The following is a 6,000-nucleotide window of genomic DNA, read 5'->3' as shown; positions in this document are numbered from 1 at the left end:
GCCCGTGTAAACGCAGCGTGATTTAATTACTACTTTCAAGGCCCAGAAAGATAGTAAAGACATCGTTAAAATAATCCATGTGACTACAGTGGTCCAACCTTAATTTTATGAAGCGAAGAGAATAATTTTTGTGAGTGGGGTGAGAATGCCAGTTGCCATGTTGCCCCTCCATCTTGAAAGTACATTAGCCAAAGAGGGACATACCCATAAATTCAATCTTTGCCTTTCGCGTTTTAACACTCAGTGGCACCGTGTCGAATGTGAAGAGGGGGATTGCCATGTTAATCTTGGACTAAATCAGCCACCGTAGGAGTTAAACAAAATCAGAATTGAGAGGAACAGAAACTATTATTCACTGGATGGTCATATACCTTTTCACCGCCAGATGGGGGGAAATATCACACAGTGTAGCTTTAAGGTTGAACCACTGGAGTCACATGGGCGATTTGAATGATGTCTTTACTACCTTTCTGGGCCTTGAAAGTGGTAATTATCTATGTTCTATGGAGGAGTCAGAGAGCTCTCAGATTTCATCATAAATATCTCAATTTGTGTTCTGAAGATGAACAAAGGTCTTACAGGTTTGAAACGACATGAGGCTTAGTTTTTAATGTCAGAACTTTCATTTTTGGGTGAACAAACCCCTTTAAGCCTCGTCTTTAAAACTGGGGTGGGGGTTTATGAAATCAGCAACGTCAACATTCTGCAAAAAACATTTTATGGAAGAAAAAAAAAAACGGGTTTTAGAACAATATGAGTGTGAGTAAAGGATGACAGATTCTTCATTTTCGGTGAAATATTACTACAAGATACCACAGATATTTCCAAGCATCAGCAGGAAAGTAGACCAAAAAAAAAAAAAGACATTATCTTAACCTACCAAACAAAACCACTGAGTTTACGTTGCATAAAACATGCTGAATCTAGGAAAAACAGAAGAAATTTCCATTAAAGGAAACTTCTCCCACATATAAACATCTGGCAGGACCTCCAATGCTCGAAGAATCACAGAACCTCATTAGTGCTTCATTACAGTGATTCATCATAACTCTTGACAGTGCTCCAGTGATCATCCCAAATCCAGGAATCCCCTCACAACCGCAACTCTCCCACATACTCAGAGATGAGGAGGTTATGATGAACGTTTGCTCTTTGGTGATAACGGTACTGATAATCTTCCAACGCGCGGGAGGGCGAGTATTAGCTTTTCGTCTGTGTTTTTATTGAGTAACACTGTCCTGGAGCACAAGAGGCAGATGTTGATGACCAGAATTATAAAACAAGGAAAAGACGAAAAACACTGGCTGACATCTACAGCTGGGACTCCCTCCGCCCCCTTGACATGACTCTGAGATGTAAAAGTCCTTTACCCATTAATTATTCAGCGGGAAACATATGAGGCAGGACCTATATGTTAGCTTTTCCATGCTGGCAAAACAGGTTGAGCGTGCGACGCACACACAGACACACACACTTTTGGGACAGTAACATGCAAATAGAAAGATGAAATGCACCCATAATGCGCTGCACAAAGCCACCAGCTATTGTGGTTTAGAGAAAAATGGCACATTATATATTCAAGAAGATATTTAAACCCAATGCAAAATGATACATTTTATTTTTGTATTATTTACATACTACTATAGCATTTATTACGTTTAGTTTGTTAATAATTTTATGCCCTATTGTCATTTTTATTCGTTTTTTTTTTTACTTTAATCTGTTGGTTGCAAAGCAATAATTTTCACTCACTCACTTTTCATATATTTTCTTTATGTTAGCTTTATAACTAATGAACATTAAGTTTTATTTAATGACAATTCTGATGTACTGTGTTTGTATAAACCCCAAAATGTAAATTATGTCATGATGTACTCACTCTCGTGTCATTTCACACGTGAGACTTCCTGTTGTGGAATATACTTTAAACTATTTTTCTGTATATAATGAAAGTCAGTGGGGTACAAATACAACATTCAACCTAACTGACTTCCAATGGATACACACACAAAAAACATTTATACATCGTTTATATAGTTCATCGCATCTCAAGACAGGTTTGGAATGACATGAAGGTGTCTAAATGATGACAGAATGAGGTAAATAAAAGTTGACAGTTCAGTAAAACCATCCGCTGGGACTCGTGCACTATATATGTAGCACCAAGCACATTGTCCATATCTGTGTCAGCGAAACATAAAGCATACACATCCCCTGTGAGGCAGGACCATGCGCACTGTACTGGGTGACCTAATTTTTAAGCACAAAAGATCCTGAGAGAGTGGCGAGCTCGTGAGCAGACATGAGGAAAATAGCTTTGCCCATGGGTAGCGGAGAGAGAGAAAAAAGCATTAAAGGTATACCTCACATGGAGAGACACGGGAAAGCTTGAGAGGGCCGCTGTACTGTTTCTGAGTCTAGAGAGTGTCTCAAATGCCAAACGCCCACACAGCGATGTAAACACAGACATGGTCGCTCAAGACGGCAGTCAGGCATGGTGAGTGGTTTCCACAGTGCAAGCAAACCGAATACGACACACTAACTGACTAATTCAGAGAGGAAACGTTCCATTTATGATAGACGAGTCTGAAATAGTTTTTAGTAGATCCTGAGAAACATGATGCAACGACATCAACAACTGGCAGGTGATGCTATACAGTCACAGGTTAGCTTCTATCTATCTAAACTGCATTACAATATAGAGTAAAACCCCTCTCAGCTTCCCACAATCAACTGATTACCTCACAAATCATGTCCAGACGTGACTCAAGCTGCGCAGGTAAGATCATGTTGCATAACTAACATGCCTACAATCAGGGCCTGTCATCTCACTCAACGGATCTGACACAAGCCCACAGTAGGAACACACTGTCTGTGAGGAATATGACTACTGCAGCCTGAGAACCCATCCAGGATTCAGAGACTATGAACCTAGAGCGCCCAAAACAAAAAGCACAAAACAAGAGGCCAGCGTTTCTGCCGTCTTGAGAAATTAAAGATGACATACCCAAACAACATAGCGCATCTCATAATTTTGTTTACAAGTTCTGAGAGAGAGTTCAAATGTTCAAAGTAATTTAAAAATACAGAAGCAGTTTCAGTATTGTGATTTACATCCGAGTATTACGGCTTATCAGAAGAAAAGTAGGTTTTACTAATCAGTTTACTGGATGTGGGCGTTGCACTCAAAAATGGAGGCAGATGAATGTGAGTTTTAAGGGGTGGAGTTTAAGGGGAGATTTACACGACACTGTGTTTTGGCCGTTCATTTACACGAAAATGGCATTTTGGTAGCCTAATGTCGTCATACTCAATTCTAGTCAGAATATGAGTCCGACACTGCTCCATTGGGCTGTAATTATGGGGCGTGTTTCAACCGAACCAGGAAAGACATCAATTGGATAGACCTACAACCAATCAGAGCAACGGAGTGGCGCATAACGTTAGTTGTCAAATGTCAACAGAACTCAACTGCACTGTGTTGCCAAGTCTGCGGTTTTCCCGCGGATTGTTTTCCATGTCCGTGGGTTGAAGCGGCCTCAGTTATGTGATATATAGACCCAGGAATGCGAATTTTAGCAGGCAACCGTGCAAAAATTACACACATTTTACCCCCCAAATGCCATTTTTTTCCGGAGAACACCCCCGAAAAGCTATTGGGCTTATTTTGGGCTAGTAGTTAGTGGGTTTTGTTTTTAAAAACTTGGCAACCCTGTCTGCAAGCACGTTGGAATAAGTAACATTAGAAGAAAAAGATGAGTGTAAACGATCTTTGCCAGCGTTGTGAAAAGAAGGAAATTATTTCTGAGAGAAATGGATGCATATACGAACAAGTTCTCCTTTCAGGATTAGAACAAATTCAACCCAAGCGGCTTTGATGACGTGGATGTTACGTTATTGTTTATCATCTGTCCATCATCGCCTAAAGTCTGCCCTGACAATTTCATTGGTCCGAACATTTTATGTTAGGCCATAATCACTCCTCTATGAATAAAAAAAAAATGAAAGAAACTGAATGAATTAAATTTGTGGGCAGGGCTGAGTTCGGCTGGCATCCAGGCTAGCATTTTGGGGGCAAAACGATGCTGTTAATGTCCCTGTGTAAACCACAAAAATGCACATTTGTAAAAACGGTGACATCATGTTCATGCGTATTACCAAAGTCCCTTTCAAGGAAAACTTTCAAGCAAATATGGCGGCCATATTTGCAACGCACCCTGGCAGCTATTTCGGGCATCCAAGACCATGTCCTGTCAATTTGAAATGGGTGAATCCTGAAATCTCAAAAAAGCATGACTGACTCACAATTAAATAACATATTTCAAATCAACAAAATAATCTGACATGATCCATCCTATCAATATTGTTTCTTATGCTCAAATAGTATTAAAAAAAGCGTACTTTTCAGGCTAGATGAGCGAATGCATATATGAGACCTAAATGTGAGTTTCAGGTTTTTATGGCGCTTCTAACGGCAGCGGCAGTGACGCAACGACTTTACCAATTAGCGATTTGACAGATTTGATGGTGGGTCGGCATATTGCGCATTACAGTTTCTCCCATTCATAGTAATGGGAGCAAACTCTTTCTATGACCCGGTTTCACAGACGGGGATTAGACTAAGCTAGGATTAGGCCTCAGTTCAATTAGGACATTTTAGAAACTTTTTAAAATGTGTCCTACAAAGAAGAACATTACTGATGTGCATCTTGAGACAAAACAATGGCTCTCACATATTTTAAGATATGTCAGTGCAAGTATAATACAGCATAATACAGCAATTTTAATCGTTTTCATATATCAGTGTGAAGGGGGATCGTTGTGACAACATTGTCACCTGTATGCGGAAAAAAACGCGAAAGGAAAAACGTTTCAGTTTTTAGTACATTGTTTGTCATGTAAACGCATCCTAAATGATTGGAGAAGTCCAGCATATGTCACCAGAGTGAAGTCTGTCGTTTTCAGATCTATAACATGGACTTGGGGTGAATTTTCACCTCATGCTAATTTTAAGTTTAATTTAGCATTGTTATATCAGAGATGAGAAAACAAAAAGTGCAAACACAGAGGATGTCATGTCGTGCATTTTCAGTGTCAACTGGTTAATTATTCACTGAACATAACGAGAACAGTATTTATTTGTTTGTGTAAATGGGCGGTCGCTACACTTTTGTTCCATTCACTTACATACTCATACGCATGCCAATGTAGGAGAATTTCAAACATTGGCATGCGTAAAAGTTTGGTTCTGCAAATTAATTCCATGTGAAGACGTGTGACCAACAGAAGAGATGAAATTTCAAGAGCACAAACAGTGTTGCAGAAAGTGAAGTAGAGTGTATGCTTTTACATTTTGGATTTAGTATTTGTTATATGTTGAATATCACGACCACTGCAGTGTCTGAAGAAATTTTGCAAGTTCAAAGTCTTGTGTGACTGCCTCATGAGTCTTGCCAGATTAATTCAATATTGTACTTTATCTTAACTCTTGACCCTCATGCTCTTCACATGAATGATTGTTGACCAAAATTACGCAAACTAAAATCCAGTCATTCTGATAGGAATCCGAGAGGTCTGGAGTTATGCATGAGGGTGAAAAGGTTCCCCACTCAGATTTCGTTCATTTTCAAGTTGGTCATGTGAACTCGTTGCGTTGACCAACAGAAAGCTGCTTGGCTTGAAAGTAATTCTGTTTGAGCTGTGCTTTAAACATTGCTACAACATAAGCCAATGGATTTTTGTGGCTGTGAAATTTTGAGAATATGGCCGCACCTCAAGTCTTGCCAGATTCAGAAGTTGGACAATTGTTCTACATCCCACCTCCTGGCCCTTGTACGTCGTTAGCAATTCCTGGTTTGAGCCCAGCAGGTTAAGGGCCAGAGATTTTCCTGTTTTGGGGAAAGGGGAACTGAAGTACCCATCAAGCAGAGCAACCAAAAGGGAACTCAGCATTCAGAGCACTCAGAGTAGCCTAGAGCGTCCAGCATCCAGAGCAGCCCT

General features: G+C 40.0%; 1 protein-coding gene across 5 annotated transcripts in view; it reads right to left on the bottom strand.

Moving 5' to 3' along the window:
* The window catches only part of tnikb (TRAF2 and NCK interacting kinase b), a 66,863-nt gene that overhangs the window by 59,701 nt on the left and 1,162 nt on the right, over positions 1 to 6,000 (bottom strand). The gene's annotated exons all lie outside the window — the stretch shown is intronic.

This window comes from Pseudorasbora parva, chromosome 24 (genome assembly GCF_024679245.1).
Source record: "Pseudorasbora parva isolate DD20220531a chromosome 24, ASM2467924v1, whole genome shotgun sequence".
NCBI classification, from domain to species: domain Eukaryota; kingdom Metazoa; phylum Chordata; class Actinopteri; order Cypriniformes; family Gobionidae; genus Pseudorasbora; species Pseudorasbora parva.
This window is presented reverse-complemented; position numbering and strand designations above follow the sequence as displayed.